Source organism: Lutra lutra, chromosome 1 (assembly GCF_902655055.1).
Source record: "Lutra lutra chromosome 1, mLutLut1.2, whole genome shotgun sequence".
NCBI classification, from domain to species: domain Eukaryota; kingdom Metazoa; phylum Chordata; class Mammalia; order Carnivora; family Mustelidae; genus Lutra; species Lutra lutra.
This window is the reverse complement of record NC_062278.1, coordinates 167,995,531-168,018,655: the sequence shown is the minus strand read 5'-3', so window position 1 is coordinate 168,018,655 and position 23,125 is coordinate 167,995,531. Positions and strand designations below refer to the sequence as shown.

The 23,125-nt window shown below is 38.4% G+C and overlaps 1 protein-coding gene and 1 pseudogene across 3 annotated transcripts in view; both read right to left on the bottom strand.

Annotated features, from left to right (window-relative positions):
* TMCC1 (transmembrane and coiled-coil domain family 1) overlaps positions 1 to 23,125 on the bottom strand; it is a 263,955-nt gene that overhangs the window by 224,431 nt on the left and 16,399 nt on the right. The gene's annotated exons all lie outside the window — the stretch shown is intronic.
* On the bottom strand, positions 13,947 to 14,043 carry LOC125089889 (uncharacterized; annotated as a pseudogene).

Below are 23,125 nucleotides of genomic sequence, written 5' to 3'. Positions count from 1 at the left end.
CTCGGGGTTGTTTTGTTTTGTTTTGTTTTGACCCCTCCCAGAGCAACCTAAGCAACAATTTTCCAAACTATATTCATTATGCATCCATTCCCAGGTCACTACTCAGAAGCATATAAACCACTGCACAGCTGGAGCCAACCAAACCTATTTTGACAGATCCAGGCCAACTAATTGCAAAGATTCTAAATATGCACTCCCACAGGCCTAGGTAGCACCAGCCCTTGGCTCCAGCATATGTTCCTTTCCTTCCTATAGGGCTAGTTCTGGCTTTTGAGGAAAAAGAAATAAAGCTGTCAGTTGAGTGGATCAAACTCCCAGCAGGGTGAGTAGAAAAAGACTGTCCTATAAATTCTGTCCAAAAAAAAATCCGCTCAGTTGAAATGGAGGCAAATTAGCTATAAAAGAAAATACAACAAATTCAGTATATTTAATGTCTTTTTAATTTAAGATTTATTTATTCATTTAGAGAAAGAAAGAGAACATGCACATGTGCGCACAAGCACAGGGAGAGAGAGAGAGAGAATCTCAAGCAGACTCCCACTGAGTGCAGAGCCTGAAGCAGGGCTCGATCTCACAACACTGAGATCATGACCTGAGTGGAAATCAAGAGTTGGGCATTTAAGCAACTGAGCCATCCAGGCGCCCCCCCAATATACTTAATCTTTTTAATGATCAAAAGAGTAAGAAAATATTGAGATGCTACTTCATCGCATTATAAAATGAGCTAGCATAGAGAATATAACACAAAGTCAAATAATAGTTTATGTTGATTCCATTAGACAACATGCTTCTGAGCAATGAGGTAATTTGCACCTTCACACTTTATAAAATTCTAGTATAAAAACAGAAGGCTTATTGAAGGGGAAGACATTGTTGGGGATGGGGAATATAGTATTAATTAACTGCAAATATCAGTTTAAAACATAGCCTTAATTATCTGTCCACACACAGGAAATATGAGGAGAACAATATTTCTGGAAAGCACTAAAATTACTGATTCAATCATTCATCCAACAAGTAATCATCCAATACCTATTCCTTGGTTAAAACTGCAGTATATAACCTTATAAACCTATAAAATTATAAAGGATAAGAAAAGTACCCGTAAGCATACCTATATGGAAAAGCAATTTCCACACATGTATCTTAAGAACGAAATAATACAAACTAAACACAATATAAATCTAAGCTATGAGTTCTCTCCTTCACTAAGGTATCTTTTAGCTATCACCGTAAGGTACTTCAAGTTCTATACATCTAACACCTAACTCATGACCTTCCTCTAAAAAAAAAACTTAACCTCTTTCAGTACTCCTTTTCTCAATGAAAGGCACTAAGTTGCTTAAGCCAGAAACCTCTGAGTCCTCACTCTCCCCCTTCATATTCTACCCATCACCAAATTCTGCTGTCTCCTAAATATTATTCAATGAATTCCTTTCTATCCTTTCAACCAATACCACTCTTGCTAAGTAAGCTAACATCACCTCTCACCCAAACTAGAAAACTTCCTAAGCAATAGCCTGCATCCACTCTGGTACCCCTTCAATCCATTCCCTTGCAGTAAAAAATGTTCTCATCAAAAGCATGTATGACCCCTTCCTTTATTGTTTAAAACCCTTTAATGGTTCCTCATTCTTCTTCTTAGAATAAAGGCAAAAACTTCTCAACATCATCTATAAAAACCTGCATGGGCAGGCTTAACTCTCCAACTTGAAGCATGTTCCTTCTCCCTCTGGCTCTTGGTTCTCAGGCCATGGTAGCCTTAATTAAGAGCCCTCATTTTGCCATTTTCCCTTCTACCACAGGACCTTTGCATCTACTCTTATTGTTTCCTGGACAACCATCCCTCCTCTCTTTGCCAAGTTAACATCTATTCTTCCTTTAAATCATAGCACAAATATTTCTTGGATGCAGTTTCTAATCTGGTCAAATTTCATTAATATCATCATTTATCCCACTATCACAGTTTTAATTTAGCTTTTAATTTAGTATTAATACTTATCTCCTCCATCGAACTATAGGTTCCCTAGGGGATGGTATCACATTAGGTTGTGTTACACATTTTATCCCCAATGGCTGGGTAGTTCAATAAAACCATACAGCACAAATGAACAAAAATATGAACAAAGTTCAAGAACCACTGAACAGGGTCTAGGCTAAGTCAAAGTTCAGTTGCCAACAATCACAAAACATTCAATACAGATCATGTTCCCACAACCATAATCCTTACTATATTTAATTTCCTTTAGCAAGGTACCGTTAGAAGGAATAATGAAGTTTATTTATAAGAGTCTTCTTCTACTGACTTCCTATTTAAATGAGAAAACCATCAAAAAGTCAAACTCAATTGAATAAAATACAGCAATCTAAATGGTTTGATCAGTTTTCATAACAAAATCACTGATTTTTTTTACATTTCATTGTCAATTCCCAAAGCAACGAAAATCTCTAGTTTATCTTGAATCTGAGCCTCTTACTCAACTTATCTCAAGACAAATCACTGAAAATAAAAGTCTACTAAAAATTAACACTTAAGTTAAAACCTCTAGACACTTAAAAAAATGTTCAGTGAGAAAAGCAGAAGGATGCAAGGCAATGTTTGGATGAAAAACCCTTTTCCACCATACAAAACAAGAAGACAGACATCTTCCCCATGAATTCTGGCAAGGTCAATTCCTACCCTTATTCACAAAATTCTTGGATAGCTTCCTTGGCCTAAAAAAACCCCACGCTATTTCACAGTGACTGAGTAAAGCCCGGGTATGGAGATGGTTACTCAGGGGGCTTGCTTATTTTGATGGTAAGCAAAACAGTTCCTATGGTGTTTCAACAATTCTAGGTCATAAAAACAGTGGGTATTATAATTCATGACAAAACAAAAAGCAAATGAAGATACCTTGTTATAAGCAGAGTCTACAGTATCAGAAATTATTAACAATTTAGGAAAAGATAAACATCTATCAAGAAATTATGAGAGCTAGGGGCACCTGGGTGGCTCAGTGGGTTAAAGCCTCTGCCTTTGGCTCAGGTCCATGATCCCAGGGTCCTAGGATCGAGCCCTGCATCAGGCTCTCTGCTAAGCAGAGAGCCTGCTTCCTCCTCTCTCTCTCTGCCTGCCTCTCTGCATACCTGTGATCTCTGTCAAATAAATAAATAAAATCTTTAAAAAAAAATTATGAGAGCTAAAGAAACACTAGTTATTAAGATTCCAAAATGGCCAAATGACTTAGCATGAAAATTTAGTAACAAACCTTCCTCATTCTCCAAATTTTTAATCTCTTCAAAAAAGGTCAATAAAAAACTGTCAAAGCAAACAATCTAGAACTATGATTTTATTCTCCTGAGAGAAAGTGTACATTCTGTTAAAAACAACTATATCAATGCATAATTGATACATCATCAATGCATGATTTTTCTTAAATTTTGGGCATTACCACTTTTTTGATAGAAAAAGAATGAACAAGCAATGAAAAAGTATTAGTCGTCTCATTACACTGCTGGTAGGAATGTAAAATGGTGCAGCCATTATGGAAAAGTTTGGCAGTTTCTTATAAAATTAGACATGCAGTTATCATACCTAAAATCTCTCTCCTTGGCATTTATCCCAGGAAATGAAAACATATATTCACATAAAAACGTGTATATGAATGTTCACAGCAGCATTATTGATAATACCGTAAACTGGAAATATGAATGTCTCTGAATAAGTGAATGTTTAAAAAAACTCTGGTAAATCCATATCATGGAATACTCTCAGTAATGAAAAGGGAGAAGCAAATGATATTGATACATGTAACAACTTGGATAGATCTCAAGTGCATCATGCTTAGCAAATAAAAAAGCCAATCTCAAAATATTATATGACTTCCATTTATACAGCATCCTCAAAACAACAAAACTACAAAGATGGAGAATTGATTACTGGTAGTCAGGGAACAGGGATAAGGACCGTATGGAGGTAGTTTCCCAAAATAAAACAATGTTTTAAATTCATGCAATAAACATTAAGTGCCCTTGGAACTTTAAAGTTTTAACTCTGGCCCTGTCTCCAGTGAAATTATTTGGTAACTTTCCCCATTCAACTAGTTGATTCACTAAATAAGCAGCAGCTAGTAAGGCAAAACATGGCAATGAGGTACTTCTGTGTCTGAGTCATTAAGATATTCTTACAAGATGTTTAAAAAAGATAGGGAGGTGCAAAGTTAAGTCTCAAAACCACAGCAACTCCATTCCTAGCCGGTTAACACAACATCGGGCTGTCAGCACCTAACATGGAAAGTCTATGCATAGAGGCGAAGAATGGCACACTGACAGTGGGTGTTAACTAAAAAATAACGTCAAATGGACTAAACATTACTGCATTTTGATCCTAGACCTTGTTAACTGATTAAAAAGCACAACTTACTTGAGTAACCGTTTTTCAAGAAGCAATAATACCATATTAAATGCACACAATTTCAAAAAAATTAAAATGTAAAAAAAGCATTCCTTTAAAACTGACAAAGTGGGGCTGGAGGAGGAGTCTGCGGTGGCTCAGTTGGTTAAGCATCTAACTTCGGCTCTGGTCATGATCTCAGGGTCCTGACACAGAGCCTGACTCTCCTTCTGTCCCTCCCCCTGCTCATGTGTGTGCTGTCAAGTAAAATTTCTTTTTTTAATTGACAAAGCAATGGATTTAGGAAATAGCTCCAGTGCACATAACGAACACCTTTCATTTATTCCTAATTTTTCTAACAGAGTTGGACAAAAACAGTACTCCTAGACTTTACTTACCCCAAAATCTGTCGGGTATTTCTAGAGGCAATTAAATATAATATTTACAATTAACATATCGCTGAAAGCTAATAGCAGTAATTTTGGCAAAGATGTGCTAAGAATGTAAGCCTGAGCACTACCCAAAAGGAAGTTTCAAAGTACTGCAGCACCAACTAATTTGCTAACCTTCAGTTTCCTCACAGGTTACCTTAGTACCTACCCTCACAAAATCATTATGAAGATTAAATGTAAAATACTTTTAACATGGTCTGGTATGTATGAACGTTAATAAAGGGAAACCTCATTAAATTGGAGTCAGGAGGCCAGTAGGGGGAGCTCTCATGGCCTACCATGGTAGTCAATTGCACACCCAAGAGGAAGAGGTACCTTGCAAGCCCATTACTATCCCAGCAGGTTTTTCTCCTGCAGAGGATAATAATAAATAATTATTTATTAAGCCAATGAGAGACTGTGACAACCCAGCCAATAAAAAGCCACTACACTTTGAACTCCCACTGGACTTTCTACTCCAATGGACTTCTTGTTTTTAACAGCCCTCTCACTTTTTCCCGTCCCTCTATAAAGGAGTTGAGATTCTCTGCTATTCCCAAATAAGTCCATTTTTGGTGGTAAAATAACTGAGTTTTCTTTTTAAAGTTAACATGCAGAATGAGTACAACGTAAGTATTAACTAAAAACAAAACAAAAAACTGGGAGCCCCTGGGGAGTGCAGTCAGTTGAATAGCCGTCTGGGGTCACGATCTCAGGTTCTTGAAATCCAGCCTGTGTAGGCTCCAAGCTAAAGTTTCTCTCTCCCTCTCACTCTGCCCCTTTCCATGTTCACTCAGTCACGCGCACACACTCTTTCTCTCAAATAAATAAATCTTTAGTAAAAATTATTTTAGGGGCACCAATGGGTGGCCCAGTTAGGCATTTGCCTTTCAGCTCAGGTTATGTTCCCAAGGTCCTGGGATCAAGCCCCACATTGGGCTCCTTGCTCAGCACCTGCTTCTCCCTCTCCCCTGACCCCCACTCATTCTAACTTTGCTCTCTAATAAATAAAATATTTTTTAAAATAAAAATAATTACTTTAGGAAATGCTGGGCACCTACATAGACAGGTGCAGCAGCATCTTAGCTCCTGCTAGGAATGCTACAGCAGGTGTTTCTCATTACCCTGGGCACAACAACCTTAACTTCTTTGGTGGGAGTTCTTGCTACTCCATTTTTTTTTTTCTCAATTTGGTAAGAAAAGGAAATCACCAATCAAGCCTAATTACAAATTTACAAGAACCTGGAAGAATCAGTAAATTGAAGACAAAACACAATAATATGCAACTACTATTCTTTACAGATTTAGAGACCTCTTTTTATAGCATCACCTCATATTTGTATACCACACTGTAGTTTCAAATTCCTTCTTTTTTTTTTAAGATTTTATTTATTTGACAGAGATCACAAGTAGGCAGAGAGGCAGGCAGAGACGGGGGGGGGGGGGGGGGGGGGAGCAGACTCTCTGCTGAGCAGAGAACCCAATGTGGGGCCGGATCCCAGAACCCTGAGACCATGACCTGAGCCGAAGGCAGAGGCTTAACATACTGAGCCACCCAGGCGCCCCCCTCAAATTCCTTTTTTTTTTTTTTTAAGATTTTATTTATTTATTTGACAGACAGAGATCACAAGTAGACAGAGAGGCAGGCAGAGAGAGAGAGGAAGGGAAGCAGGCTCCCTGCTGAGCAGAGAGCCCCACGCGGGGCTCGATCCCAGGACCCTGGGATCATGACCCGAGCTGAAGGCAGCGGCTCTAACCCACTGAGCCACCCAGGCGCCCCTCCTTCTTAACACATTATCTCATTTGATCCTTACAACAATCCTGTGAGATCCTTGCTGTTACTTCACATTTTACAGATAAGGAAAATGAGGCTTAAGTGATATGTTGAAGGTCACACAACCAGCAAGTAGAAGAGCTGGAATTTAAACCTCTCATCTACTCGACCATAGCTGCCTCTCTAAATGGTGATAAGTTTTACAATGCTGACATTATAATTTTTCGACCAGCATCCTCCATATTTCAGCAAATCATTAACAGCCTCAAGGTATAATAAAAATTTAGAGTAAATATAAGAATCACAGGACTTTAAGAATCATTTAAAAGTAATCTCTCATTTCACATATGCTTTTATAAAAAGAAAATGTTTTTAGTAGTCAGGATCAAAAAAATATTTTTGGTTTAATGTTCTCATGTTTCAACGCCTGCAAGCATTTGTGGAGATCAAGGGGCTGAGGAAAAGAAGAAAAGGATTAAAAAATACAAACCCCAAGTTACCCTCTGTTATGCCTGATTACCTCCTTGTTTCCAATTTATTTGTTGAGGAAGGGAAAAAAGACTCTTATTGATAGGCATACTTCAAATTTAAGATTTTTTCTGATAGTCCACATAAAAACTTGTATACAAATGTTCACAGCAGCACTATTCATATAGCAAAAAAGGGAGTCAATCAAAATGTCTATTCACTAATACATAAATAAAATATGGTATATCCATAAAATGGACTCTTATTTGGCAATAAAAAAGAACTGACACATACTACAGAATGGCCACACTATGAAAACATGCTAAGTGAAAAGAGCCAATCACAAAAGACCACATTTTATTTAAGTTGATTTATATGAATGTCCAGAATAGGCAAATCCATGGAGACAGAAAGCGGTTAGTTTACCTAAGGCTAAGACAGGGGGCGAAAATGGGAAAAGACTGCTAAATATGTACAGAGTTTCTTTTTGGGGTAATGCAAATACTCAGGAAATGGTTGTACAACTCTGAATATAATAAAAACCACTGCCGTGTACATTTTAAATGAGTAAATTCTAAGGTATGTGAAATATACCTCAATGAAGCTAATAAAACAAAATGTTAAGAAAGGGAAATAGGTACTTGGTATAGAAACTCTGTATATTATCTTTGCTTCACTTTTCCATAAATCTAAAACTCCTAAAAGAAACAGATAAATAAATTAGTAAATAAAATTACATAGTAAACAGCTGAAGTATGAAGTGCAGACTAAAGTAGCACCGCAAAACTTTAAAAAGATTCATACACAAGTGTCTCAGACAAAAAGGTGAATAAATATTAGATGTTTAAAAATGAGGTTAGGCCTTGTTCACAGGGTTACACAATAGCACAGGTAGAGGAACAACAGATCTCACAGACCTGGAAAAAGCTCATCATTCATTTGGCTAAACACCTTCCTCTTCGCCTACCTGCATACAACTTTCCAAATAAATTTACTTTCAAACACCCCAAAAACTTCTAGAAACATGTCTACACGGAAAGAAAAAAATGCTGGGGCGCCTGGGTGGCTCAGTGGGTTAAAGCCTCTGCCTTCGGCTAGGGTCATGATCCCAGGGTCCTGGGATCGAGCCCTGCATCAGGTTCTCTGCTTCACGGGGAGCCTGCTTCCTCCTCTCTCTCTCTGCCTGCCTCTCTACCTACTTGTGATCTCTGTCTGTCAAATAAATAAATAAAATCTTAAAAAAAAAAAGAAAAAGAAAAAGAAAAGAAAATGCTGGGAAACAACACTGCCACCTTATCAATGTAACCACTTCCCATTCACTATGGATCAAAAGATTTTATTAGAAAAACATTTTAACACAATTGTGCCTTATCTATTTCTAAAGACTAAAGACCTTACTCTCTATAGATCAGACCTTAGAATAGGGTTCAAGACTCAAATTACTGATGAAACATAAAGGATGTCAAGATTTGTCATACTGGCTTCTTAAAAATGAGTAATATAACACTCAAATTGTTTAAAAAAGGATATTGACCAGAAAGAGCATAAAGAACTTTGAGGGAAGGAAAATATTCTACATCTTAATCAGACTGGTGTTTATAATTATATATATATATATATATATATACATCTACATGCATATGCAAAAATTCACTGAGCTATGTATACCTCTTAGACGTGTGCATTTACTGGAAATTATACAGTTTTAAAAATGGAACTTAAAAAAATAGTATTCCACAGAATTATCTCATTATCCCAAAGCATATGATGTAGTAAGAGTCAGATTTTCATCTTCTTTTAGTAAAAAGAATCAAGCAGAGATAAGTAAAAGCAATCTTCTCTGGTATCTCAAAATCAAGAAGAAAAAGAGGTCTCCCAACTCTGTTCTATCATCAATCTAACCTTTGTGCTTCAACGACAATGACACTGAATCTTGAGACTCTTCTGAGAGAGAGAAAAGACAAGAGGGCAGAACCAATCCTAGTTAAATCAACATACTCAACATCTCCAAATGCCATATCCTTATTCTCCAAAAAGAAAATTATTTAAGTAAATTCTATGCCCAATGTTGGGCTCGAACTAAAGACCCTAAGATCAAGAGCCACATATTCTACCAAATGAGCTAGCCAGGCACCCCAAGAGAAAATTATTTTTATCTAGAACTGGTTATGAAATAATACAAAGAATGCAAAAGAAGTTCTCGGGTCCATACTCCCTCTAAAAACTATCACGATACGACCTTGTGCTTCATTCTGCAGTTTGTCCATGGGAGTTCTAAGCACCATATTCTCCTGCCTTAAGTTTTGGCCATTTACATGTCTAGCGTGAGAAAGTAAAGAGTGGACAGGTTAGGCTTCAACGGACTGAAATGGCTTTTATTTCAGTTATAAAATTTTGGCATAGGACTAGATCTGAGCAGCCAACTATTTATTTAATAAATAAAGGAACTAAATCCAAAAATAGTTAAGAGACTTGCCCTAAGATTTCACAGCTAAGAAGTGGCAGAGTCAAAGCTGAATCCAGCCTTCCATCCACCATACCACACCTAGACCTCTGCCCAGTTAGAAGCAGCATACTATCTTACCTAAAGTGTTAATTACACTCAGGGGGAAAAATAGTTCATATTATCCAAATTCTCATGCCCAACTGTCTCATGGCACTAATATTCTAATTTATAACCAGAATTACAAATTAATTATCAGAATTATAGCTGTCATCCAAGTTATAGTCAGTACCTTCTTTTCTCAGCTATAAAATCCCCTTGGGATTAGTATCAAAAGGTTATTTGGTACATAAATAATCAAGGCAAACAGAGAAGGATGGTTTTAAAGAATATATGCATCAAGTTCTTCATAGCATACCATCTTAGTTCACCAAAGACTTTCATACAGTCATTTATCCGATCAGCAAATACTGAACTGCCTACTAGATGTCAGGCACTGTATCAGCCTAAGGAAAACAAAGATACAGATACAAGGGACTTTGGTTTAGGTAAGCAGACAAAACAGATTATGGTAAGGATTATGACGGGACAGCCAAGGTGCCAATGAAGCCCAGAGAAGCAATATCTACTCTAATCTGGAGGGTCAAAGAAGTCAGACCAGCTTCTTACTCTCCCAAGCAATAACATTTGCTCTAGAAGCTCAGGATTCTCACTCTTGAAATATACTTTTTTAAACATTGGTCTCTTATTAACATAAAAGTCTCCAAAACTTATGTCTGAGGCAAAAAAAAAAAAAAAAAACAACAACAACAAAAACAAAAAAACAGCATTACAATATTATCCTGTTTATGTAAAATTGTGTTACATTCATATACCCGTACGTGCGTATATTTTCAAAGGGACATGTAAGGAAGGATATTTACAGAAACTTTAATGATAATCATTCCTGTGGGATAGAATTTCAGATTGCTTCAACTTCTTTAAACTTTCCTGCGTTAATTTTTTAAAATACTCTGTCCCACCCTATAGGGATGCCTGGCTGGCTCAGTCAGTGGAGCATACAGCTCTTGACCTCAGAGTCAAGAGTTCAAGCCCCAAAATGGGTGGATAGATTACTTAAAATAAATTTAAAAAGAATACTGCTCTAGTTTTTTATTCTGCTGTAACCAAGGTGAGTAGAAGAGGGCAAGCACACAGACCAGAATTGAATAAACTATCACTGTACTTAGATCAACCTGCCTCCCCTATTCAGAGTATTATTTGTCACACGGGGGACACTTGGTACCTTTTATTTACACTTGTAAGAAGGGCCACTTTTGGGACAGTTTCTGGAGAAACAAGAAAGGTAGATGGGGACCAAAAATAAACAGGCTATAATCTCAGTGCTAAGGTGTTTAGACTTCATTCTGTGGATGACAGAAAAACAGAGAGGTTTTCTAAAGACAGTCGACTCCACTTTTTAACAAGGTATCAGGTAGCAGCTAGAATACATAAACAGGAAATGACATAAAGACAGATGTGTTGAAAAGTTGTGGCTCTAGGTTTTAAAAAAACCTAGAGAAATGCAAATTTTTATCAGCACTATCTCTGGTGGATGAGAACAGAGGCAGTCTCCTACTTTCAGTGTCATACATTTCTATAATCCTTGCACTTCTTAAAATAAGTGTGTATTATATTTATAACCAGAAAAAATAAGAATGACTTTCACAATAATTCAAATGGGATGCAGGGGAAATGATGAAAGCCTGGATTATAAACTCTATAAGGGCAAGAAACTGATCTATCTTATTTATGACTATGTCCCAAATACCTCATACAGTGCCTAGCATATATTAGGTGCTCGATAAATGTGCCAGAATAAATGAAAGAATAAATGAGTGAACCAATGTACATCCTAAAGTTTCAATAAAGAAGAAACATTTCGGGGCGCCTGGGTGGCTCAGCGGGTTAAAGCCTCTGCCTTCGGCTCAGGTCATGATCCCAGGGTTCTGGGATCGAGCCCCGCGTCGGGCTCTCTGCTCAGCAGGGAGCCTGCTTCCTCCTCTCTCTGCCTGTCTCTCTGCCTACTTGTGATCTCCGTCTGTCAAATAAATAAAATCTTTAAAAAAAAAAAAAAGAAGAAACATTTCAAAAGTAAAATACACATCTGTTGGTCAACATAAAGAGCAAGAACAGAAAGAAACTGAAGATAACCCAAGTTTTACGGACTAGTTGGCTAAGTGAACAATGAACCATTAATCAAGATAAGTAAAACTAGAGGTGGTATTAGTATACAGGAATGCAAAGAGATCTTGACAAAATGTCAGTGAATTTGGTAGAAGGCACTAAGTTTCAGGAACCAGTAGGGAGTGTAGGCTGAAGATGCAGATTTGGGAGTCATTCATATGAAGCTACATCAGCAATCAGAGCTATCAGAAACCCATTACTGACTTTCATGTTCTTAACAGCAGAACAAGAGAGGCAGATCAAAATAAAATACACCCACTATTCTGGGGCCCTTATACCCTGACTTTTTTTTAAAGATTTTATTTATTTATTTGAGAGAGAGAGCGAGTACAAACAAGGGGAGAGGGAGAGGGAGAAACAGACCCCCTGCTGAGCAGGGAGCTCGACCTGGGACTCTATCCCAGGACCCTGGGATCATGACCTAAGCCAAAGGCAGATGCCTAACTGACTGAGCCACCCAGGCGCCCCTATACTCTGATTTTTGCCCCACTAATTCTTAAACCTAGATTCTGAATCTGAAATAAAAACACCTTGGGCTTCCAGTCTTCATCTCTCATTTGCTTCCTAATAGCATACAAAGGCCCACAGCTGTATTTTTACTATTTGCTACAAAAAAAATTCTGGGCTTACAAATCCAGGCCAGATCAGAAATCCAATACACTTGGCATTATTTACCATAAACATACAAAATTCATATGCTGGTTTTATTCAATATTAACCATTGGCAAATTAATATAAAGTAATGGTCTGTCACTGAATTTTTAAAGTTTTGGATTAAAACTTTTGAAAAAACTTATGTTTTAGGAGAGCACTCTTTATCAATAGATAATGTTTACAGATGTTTATTCACACACTAGGACAATATAAGTTATTTTTGGATACTTTTTTCTTCTTATTCCATGATTACAACATGATACTTCCAAATCGTCCTCAACTATGCAAGTCTCTTCCCTCTCCAGTTCATTCTATGAAATCAAGTCTCCCCATTTCCTTTGTTTTAGTCCCACCCAGAGAAATCCATCCTCCCTATCTCAAACTGCCTTTATCTAAAAACTAATTTCAAAAGATCAACAAATAGGTTAGGCTAGTCTCATAAATGTAGAGATACAAAATATAAGACTAACTTGTCTCCATGCTTTTATTCATGTTATTTTCCATACCTGCAGTGTTATCTAACCCTTTTTTCCAACATTTATCCAAATAGAAGCCGCAGATCATATCCTTCTAACCACTTCAGCACTCACCTATTCTCTACCTTCTTTGAATTCCTATAATACAAATTAATGGCCTTCAAAAGTTAACTATGGGGGTGCCTGGATGGTTCAGTCAGTTAAGCATCTGCCTTCAATTCAGGTCATAATCTCGGGGTCCTGAGATCAAGTCCCACATCAGCTCCCTGTTCAGCAAGGAGTCTGCTTCTCCCTCTCCCTCTGCCTACCTCTCTGTGTCAAATAAATACATAAAATCTTAAAAAAAAAAAAAAAAAAAAAAGTTAACTATGTTTTCCTCTATCTACATTGGGAAGTAAGCTTCTTGAAGAGATATGTCATATCAATACTGAGTACACAGTTGGCATGCAATGAATACTTACTAAATCAATGGTGGCTCTGAATCTGTATCTTAGATTTTTGGCTTCCCAGCCCTCCTTTGCTTCCACAGTGCCATATACCAGAAATAAAATATATTATCTTGATTTTAATTTTACTAACAGATATTAGACTATCTTAAACCTAAATTTATTTTATTTTAAACTGCCAAGTCTGTCACCTTATTTTAGGACCATAAGAAAGAAAAGCTTAGGGACACCTAGGTGGCTCAGTCAGTGAAACAGCTGCCCTCAGCTCAGGTCACGATCCGATGACCCTGGGATGGAGTCACACATTAGACTCCCTGCTGAGCAGGGAGCCTGCCTCTCCCTCTTCCTGCTGCTCCCCCTGCTTGTGCTCGCTCTCCTTCTCACAAATAAATAAATAAAATCTCAAAAAAAAAAATCTTAACTGTTAAAACACTGTAAAAGAAACCATTATTTCTGCAAAGTAAAAAAAATATTAAACTCTAAAATCGTATTAGAAGTTTGACAATCATAATACTGTACACTTCTTCAGTGTATTTACATTCTTTGCCAAAATATGACATAAAACCTAAGGAAAAACATTTTTTTCTTTGTAAATTATTTTATTCAAGAAGGTGGGAAAGACAGACATGGGCTGAGCTGAACCCTGAGTCTCTAAAAATATGGAACACTTCACCAATTTGCATGTCACCCTTGTGCAGGATCCATGCTAATCTTCTCTATCATTAACATAGGGGAAACTCTTAAAAGGTTAGTCAACTGGCCAGCCTTTTTTTTTTAAATAAAGATTTTATTTATTTCAGTAAGAGAGAAAGCACAAGTAGGGGAGTGGGAGATGGAGAGGCAGATTCCCCTGCTAAGCAGGGAGCCCAATGCAGGACTCCATCCCAAGACCCTGGGATCGTGACCTGAGCCGAAGGCAGCAGCTTAACCATCTGAGCCACCCAGGCCAAATTTTCTAAACCTATCTTAAGAAAACAATTTTCTTTTTAAAAACAGTTTAATCCAAACAATATGGCACATCGCACTATTTAGGGATATATATGACAGGAAAAATAATCATTCTATGAAACTCCCATTCCATCCTCTTTGGGTAGATGTTAAGAAAGCTATTAGTTGATAAATACCTAGTCCCATCCTAATATGTGTAGAAAACCCAAAGTAACTCTCCCAGAGTAAAGGAAAAACATAGAGCCAAGGAAAATAACTGAACTCACAGGAGTGACTTCAGTTGTTGTGGGGTGGGTTATTTCAACTTTCCAATTCAGCTTATCTGGTGACTGACTCTGTGTATGCTTGTTTTCAAGAAACAGACCTAAAGGCCATACTTAAAGTAAATTTTTTAAAGTAAGGCCAGGAATGAACTGAGTCACTGAATCAGAGCTAGAAGGGATTCTTAAAAATTTAAAGATGAGAAATGAGACTCTAATTAGGTCACACAGGTAGTTGGAAACAAAGGTTAGAACCAAGGCTTCTAACTTCTAGAAAAAGTATTTATTAAGTGCCTAATATGATGAAGAACTCTGCTAGGAGTTAGACCAGTGCCCACTCCTGCTTACCAAGATACTTTCCATGGATCTTCAAACACATTTAAAACATCAATTAAGGGGCGCCTGGGTGGCTCAGTGGTTAAAGCCTCTGCCTTCGGCTCAGGTCATGATCTCAGGGTCCTGGGATAGAGTCCCGCATCGGGCTCTCTGCTCAGCAGGGAGCCTGCCTCCTCCTCCTGTCTCTCTCTGCCTGCCTCTCTGCCTACTTGTGATGTGTCTGTCAAATAAATAAATAAAATCTTAAAAAAAATAAAACATCAATTAAGGCTGGGGCACCTCGGCGGCTTAGTCGGTTGAACATCCACCTCTTGATTTTGGCTGGGGTCATAATCTCAGGGTTGTAGGATCCAGCCCCACATCAGGCTCCCGTTCTGTGGGGAATCTGCTTGAGTTTCTCTCCATCTGACCAGCCCCCACCCCCACTGCATTCACATGCTTGCTTGCTCTCTCAAATAAATCTTTAGAAAAAGTAGTCTAGGGGTGCCTGGGTGGCTCAATGGGTTAAGCCTCTGCCTTCAGCTCAGGTCATGATCTCAGGGTTCTGGGATCGAGCATCGGACTCTCTGCTCAGCAGGGATTCTGCTTCCCCCCCTTCTCTCTGCCTGCCTCTCTGCTTACTTATGATCTCTCTCTGTCAAATAAATAAAATCTTTAAAAAAAAAAAGAAAAAGGAGAAAAAGAGAAAAAGTAGTCTACATTAAGGCTTATATTCTAAGGAAATTTCTGTATTAGGACAAAGCAGTGTCTACATCTCTAAAAAGCATGTTAAAATAAGGAGGTAAAGAAGGAAAAAAAAAACTTTAAAGTAGTAAAGAACTTAAAATTTTGCACAAATTACCTTTCCTGTCCTGATTGTTGTTTATCATTAAAAAGAATAAGACCATCAAAAACATCTCTACCCAAATCTCATGACCTAATAGTTTAAGAAAAATGAGCCTTATTCCTGTTGGAAAAATGATCTGTTTTTGTCACATCACACTGAAGAATTAGCTCTGTCACAGGATTAGAGTACAGCCATCTGAAGACAAAAGTCTAGGCAGAAAAAGAAACAATACTGGAATTTGATAAAGACCACTCAGAAATACAGCATTTAGGTGTTTCAATGGCACCTTTCATCTAAAGATCTCAAAACAAATATTATTTACATTACCAAGAATCAAAACGGTGGCACCATGGCCCAATAAAGAAACATATCAATGACCCAGAGGGAATTCAATACTAATGTTCTGAAATTTAGCCCTCTGTTCTAAAAAACATTATCTAGTTACAGTTGACTCTTGAACAACGAGGGGGTTAGAGGCGCCAACAACCTGCAGAGTCAAAAATCTGCATATAACTTTTGACTCCTTAAGAACTTAACTACTAATAGCCTACTGTTGACTGGAAGTCTTACCAACAATATAAACTGTGATTAACACAACTTGTGTACGTTATATACATTATATACTGTATTCTTTTTTTTTTTTTAAGATTTTATTTATTTGACAGACAGAGATCACAAGTAGGCAGAGAGGCATGCAGGGGTGGGGGGGGGGAGCAGGCTCCCTGCTGAGCAGAGAGCCCAATGCAGGGCTCTAAACCAGGACCCTGAGATCATGACCTGAGCTGAAGACAGAGGCTTAACCCACTGAGCCACCCAGGTGCCCCTATATACTGTATTCTCAAGACAAAGTAAGCTAGAGAAAAGGAAATACTAAGAAAATGATAAGAAAAAACACATTTATAGTACTATAATGTTTTTATCAAACACACACACAAAAAAAACCACCCATGTGTAAACAGACCTACATTAAGTTTACACCCATGTTTTCTGAGGGTCAACTGTGTTTGGATTTTGTCCCTCATTCCAGGCAAAGATCTCCTAAAACCCTTGGAATTTCATGAGTGATAGGAGTGTGCCTTTTGTTATTCATAACAAGTCTTTCAACCACACTGCAGTTTATGCTAATGAGGTGACTTTTGGTGGACTCCTACATAGCTCAAGATGGGAACTGGTTGTCAGAGAGACAAACCACAGGATTTGAGGGTTAAAACTTTCAGGCCCCACCCCTCAATATGGGGAAAGGGAGAGGCTGGCAAATAAGTTAACTACCAATGCCTATGATTTATTTATTAACCCATCATTCCTAGGAAACAGAACCTTCTCAAAAACCCCTCAACAACAGGGTTTGAAGAGCTTCTGAACGAGTGAACATTCAGAGAGAGGGCAGAGATGCAGAGAGAGGGCAAGGAAGCTCCCCACACTTGCCCTACACATCTCCCCACCTGGCTGTTTCTGAATTGCATTCTTTATAATAAGCCTGTAAACACAGGTAAAGTGCTTTTCCCAAGTTCTGAGTCATCCCAGCAAATTACTGAATCTAAGGAGGGACCAGAATTTTTTACAAAGTTGGAGAAGAAGTACAGGTGGCCCAGGACTTGCAACTGTTGTCTACAGTGGGGGCAGTCTTGTGGAACTGAGCCCTTTTAACTTGTAGGATCTGACTTTTAACTCCAGGTACACAGTGTCAGAATTGAATTCAAATGTAGGACTAGTGTCACAGAATTGGAGAACTGGTTGTGGTGTGGAAAAACCCACACACAAGTAGTTAATTCCACTGTATATTTATAAAACTTAAAGAAACAAATGGATTTGTTGATACCATCTCCCAGTTTACGTTGCTGAACATGTATAAACAGAAGACCCAAAAAATTAAGTTCTGTTGTCAGAATAGTTGCTACTAATAATAATTTGTAATAATTATATGTCACGGGGCATCTGTGTGGCTCAGCTGGTCAAGTGTCTGCCTCCGGCTCAGGCCCTGAGTGGGGCTCTCTGTTCAGCACCATATCTGTTTCTCCCTTTCACTCTCCCTCTGTGCTCTCTCTCTCAAATAAATAAATAAATACACAATAAATAACAAAATAAATAAAAGTGAAAACCTCTACTTAAAAAAAAATTTATATCATCTGAGGCACCTGGCTGGATCAGTCAGTGGAGCAAGTGACTCTTGATCTCAGAGCTGTGAGTCTGAGCCCCACATTGGTTGCAGAGATGACTTTAAAAAATAAAATCTTTAAAAAATAATAATTTCATGCCATTTTTATGCCAGGCATTAACCTTAGGGTAAATTATTTCCAGTATATACAACTCTGAAAGACAGATACTGCCCCCGAGAGCAGATGAGAAAATTAAATCTCATCATTAATTTTTCCATTGCACAGCAAGTAGCAGAGAACTAAATCTCTGTCTTCTTCTACACTATGGCAACCTTTACTTTCCATTATGTAGTATAAAATTATAAACTCTCTAACAATCCTTAAGAACATGTCCTAAATTATGCTCTTGAAACACTAATCTTAAGGCGCAGGAAGGGGGTTGCCAGGTTTGAGGCTTTTGAGTAACAGCACAGGCCCCACACCTCTTGGTGCCTAAATGGAGCAGCATCCTACTCATTCTATCACAGAAAAGCCAGAGGAAAGTAATGCTGTGCCTCTTTGTGGAGCTATACCTTCCCCCAGCTTTATCAGTCTTCAAGCAAGTTTCTACCAACCACTTTCCTGAACATCTGGACAACAAAGCTGCTCTCAGGAGCTGACCACAAGTCCAAGAAATTCCCAGGACTCTAGAATGTTTGTATGCCAATCTCCAGTTTCAGACCCACACACATGTAGTTACCACAGCTTGCCCAACAGAAAGCTATTTAGGAAAATTTATAAGCATCCATAACACAACTGGGACTCCTGGGAGGGAAAGCAAAGAACTCCTTTCCTACTTTTATCTCACAATCTACAGTTAAATCACCTACACCAATATAGCAAATGAACTGCAGAACAAGAAAACAAAACAAAAGCAAAAGCAAAACAAAACAGGAAAGGGAAAGGGAAAGAGGAAGGGAAGGGAAGGCGAGGGGAGAGGAAGGAAGGGAGACAGGCAAACAGGCCAGCAGGCAGGCAGTCAGACAGACTAGCCTTAAGAAATGCTGTAAAGGGGCACCTGGGTGGCTCAGTCAGTTAAGTGTCTGCCTTCAGCTCAGGTATGATCTCAGCGTTCTAGGATCTGGTTTCAAGCCCCACGTGCTCTGCTCAGAGGGGAGCCTGTTTCTCCCTCACCCTCTGCCCCTCCCTCCCTGCCTATGCTCTCTCCCTCCCTCTCTCAAATGAATAAAATCTGAAAAAATAAAAATAATTTTTTTCAAAAAGAAATGCTGTCAAAAATATAAAAATAATCCATATACAGACATAGCATTCTAGTTTTCTGCTTTATACACTTTTTAAAAACTACCTTTTTTGGCATTGTATTCTCTTGCTGGTTGGAAAACATTTCATGATTTTTCTTTAGTTATTGAGGAACTAAAGTCGGGGCGCCTGGGTGGCTCAGTTGTTAAGCGGCTGCCTTTGGCTTAGGTCATGACTCCAGGGTGCTGGGATCCAGCCCCCAGTTGGGCTCCCTGCTCAGCAGGGAGCCTGTTTCCTCCCTCTCCCACCCACCATGCTTGTGTTCCCTCTCTCTCTCTGTCAAATAAATAAAATCTTCAAAAAAAAAAAAAAAAAGGAACTAAAGTCAACAAGAGTTTTCAATACCTTTTTCACTGTTACCAATATTAGCACAAAGGAGAGAGTCTACTTGAGATTAGAAAATCTTAAGAGCTGGGACAGACAAGAAAGATCATGTAGTCCAAACTGCAGAACACCTAGATCTCCAGAAGACAATCATCCAGCCAATACTTGAATACTTGAATATCTCTAATGACAGAGACCTCATAATTTTGTCAATTCCACTGTGGGACATGTCTTACTGTGCAAAAGTTCTCCACAGTGGGATGAAATTCATCTCCAGGGGCACCTGGATGGCTCAGTGGGTTAAAGCCTCTGCCTTCGGCTCAGGTCATGATCCCAGGGTCCTGGGATCGAGCCCCGCATCGGGCTCTCTGCTCCGTGGGGAGCCTGCTTCCTCCTCTCTCTCTCTCTGCCTGCCTCTCTGCCTACTTGTGATCTCTGTCTGTCAAATAAATAAATAAAATCTTAAAAAAAAAAAAAAAAAAAAAAGAAATTCATCTCCAACATAGTTTCTACCCACTGTCTGTCCTCTGGAGCAATAAAGATAAGTCTGCTTCCTCTTGCTTAACATAATCCTTCAAATATAGTTAAGTTTCCAAGTATTATCTTCTGTAGCAAAACAGCTCCTGATTCTTTAATTGTTCTTCATTAAATATGGTGCCTAGAGCTCTCTCAGTATTCTAATCACATTCATCTGAAAAATTTAGATTATCACTGTCCCACTGAAGTGTAAAATCCATAACTGGACACAATACTCGGATATAATCTGACAGTACAAGAACAAAGGGACTACTACGTCTCTTAATTTAGAACTATATAGCTTAGTTTAGCACTGTACATCTATAAATAGTCATCAGTGCGTCAATGTTACCTCTTTTCACAGCCAAATCATACCATTAACTACCTTAGACTATCGTGGCTCCAAATGAAAAAATTATTTTGGGCCAGATCATTTCTGTTAAAGAGAAAGACTTTAAATTTCAATCACACCTATCTCGTCACTTTCATACCTCATCTTGCTTACATTGCCTTGATTTTCTTTAATGCAACCTATTAGATAACACTCCCAGTTTTGGCATCATTTACAAAATTTTTAGTAAGTATGCATATTACATCATTATTTAAGATCTAGATCCATAAAGCTTGGCAAAAAGAGAACTTACAAGCCTGTTATGATCACACTGTGCTTCATAACAAAACAAATAAGCAAACCAGGTTTAAAAGACCAACAAACTGGGAAAAGACATTTGCAACACATACACTGATTTCATTATATAAATGGCTCCTACAAATTCCTAAGCGAAAAAAGCAATTAATCAATGAATAAAAACCAAACTCTAACATGAGCAACCAGTTTACAGAAAAGCAAATATAAATTGTTTTTACATAGATAAGATCTTCACCCTCACTCAAAAAGAGCAATGTAAAGTTTTTTATATGATTAAAGTTTTTAATTTTAATTTCATTTTAATTTTAGTATAGTTAACATACAATGTTGTATTAGTTTCAGGTGCACAATACAGCAAATCAACAATTGCACTTATCACCCACTGCTCATCACCAGTGCCCTCCTTAATCCCCATCAGCTATTTCACTCATCTCCCCCATCCACCTCCCCTCTGGTAACCACCAGTTTGTTCTCGTTGGTTAAGAGTCTATTTCTTGGCTTGTCTCTTTTTTTTTCTTTGCTCATTTGTTTTATTTCTTAAATTTCACAGGAGTGAAGTCATATGGTATTTGTCTTTCTCTGACTTATTTCACTTAGTGTTATACCCTCTAATCCATCAGGCTGATGCAAATGGCAAGATTTCATTTTTTATAGGTGAATAATATTCTATATTGTATGTATATGTGTATATACACAATATACATAATCACATCTTCTTTATCCACTCATTTATTGATGGACACTTGGGCTGCTACCATAATTTAACTATTGTAAATAATCCTGCTATACACATAGGGAAGCATGTATACCTTTTAATCAAGTGTTTTTGTATTTTTTAGGTAAATACTTAGAGTAGCATGATTACTGGATCATAAATGTTTAACTTTTTTCTTTTTTAAATAATCCCTACACCCAACGTGAGGCTCAAACTCATGACCCAGAGATCAAGAGTTGCACGCTCTACCAACTAAGCCAGCCAGGTGCCCCTCTATTTTTAATTTTTTGAGGAATCACCATACTGCTTTCCACAGTGGCTGCACCAGTTTGCATTTTCAATGACAGTGCATTAGGGTTCCTTTTTCTCCACAACCTCACCAACACCACTGTTTCTTATGTTTTTTATTTTAATCATTCTGACAGATGTGAGATGAAAAGCAAATTAAATTAAATCTATAATGTGGGACGCCTGGGTAGCTCAGTAATTTAAGCATCTGACTCTTGATATCAGCTCAGGTCTTGATCTCAGGGTCATGAGTTCAAACCCTGCATTGGGGGCTCCATGCTGGGCATGGAGCCTATTTTAAAAATAATAAACAAATCTATAATGTGATAACATTTTTTTGCCTATCCAAGTAGGTAACATATCTAATAAGGAGTGGAAAGAAGTACTATACAGATTGCTGATAGGAATATAAATTGATTCCAATTCTTTAGAGAGTAATTTAGAAATATCTATAAAATTTTTAACTATACCTACCTTTTCTTTGAAGCATGGATATTCACTGAAACTTTTATAATAGCAAAAGTGCTAGGGACGCCTGGGTGGCTCAGTTGGTTAAGCAGCTGCCTTCTGCTCAGGTCATGATCCCAGCGTTCTGGGATCCAGTCCCACCCATATCAGGCTCCTTGCTGGGCAGGGAGCCTGCTTCTCCCTCTGCCTCTGCCTGCCATTCTGTCTGCCTGTGCTCACTCTCTCTCCCTCTCTCTCTCTGACAAATAAATAAAAATAAAATCTTAAAAAAAAAAAAAAGTGCTGGGCGCCTGGGTGGCTCAGTGGGTTGGGCCGCTGCCTTCAGCTCAGGTCATGATCCCAGGTCCTGGGTTCGAGCCCCACATCGGGCTTTCTGCTCAGCAGGGAGCCTGCTTCCTCCTCTCTCTCTGCCTGCTTCTCTGCCTACTTGTGATTTCTCTCTGTCAAATAAATAAATAAAAAATCTTTAAAAAAAAAAAAAAAGTGCTAGATGCTTAGTTGTCAATCCCACAGCCATTTTTCCCTTCTTCCTCATTTTTTTTTATTTATTTATTTGACACAGAAAGAGATCATAAGTAGGCAGAGAGGCAGGCAGAGAGGATAGAGAGGGGGAAGCAGGCTCCCCGCTGAGCAGAGAGCTGATGCAGGGCTCGATCCCAGGACCCTGGGATCATGACCCGAGCCAAAGGCAGAGGCTTTAACCCACTGAGCCACCCAGGATGGCTTCCTAATGAGGAAGGCGCTCCCCCTTCTTCCTCATTAATCAGAATTTACATTTGTTCAGGATGGTAATGTGCCCAACCCCAAGAGATGACTCATGACCAGCTGAAGCCAACTATGGCTATCATATTCTCTTTGCCAGGTAATCACGTTCCCAGACATGCCTGGGGTGAGGGGCAGCAAGCAATATGACCCTCTCTGAAATGAGGCAGTGCTACTCAAATTCACAGCATCAGCATCAAATGCAAGTGCATTAGTGATACAAATTCACAGACCCCACTAAAAACCTACAGATTTCAGAATCTCTGTCAGTGGAATTTACATTTTAACAAGTTCCCTAGGTCAGTCTTACAATTACTCCTAAAGTTCATGAAGCACTGTTTAGGA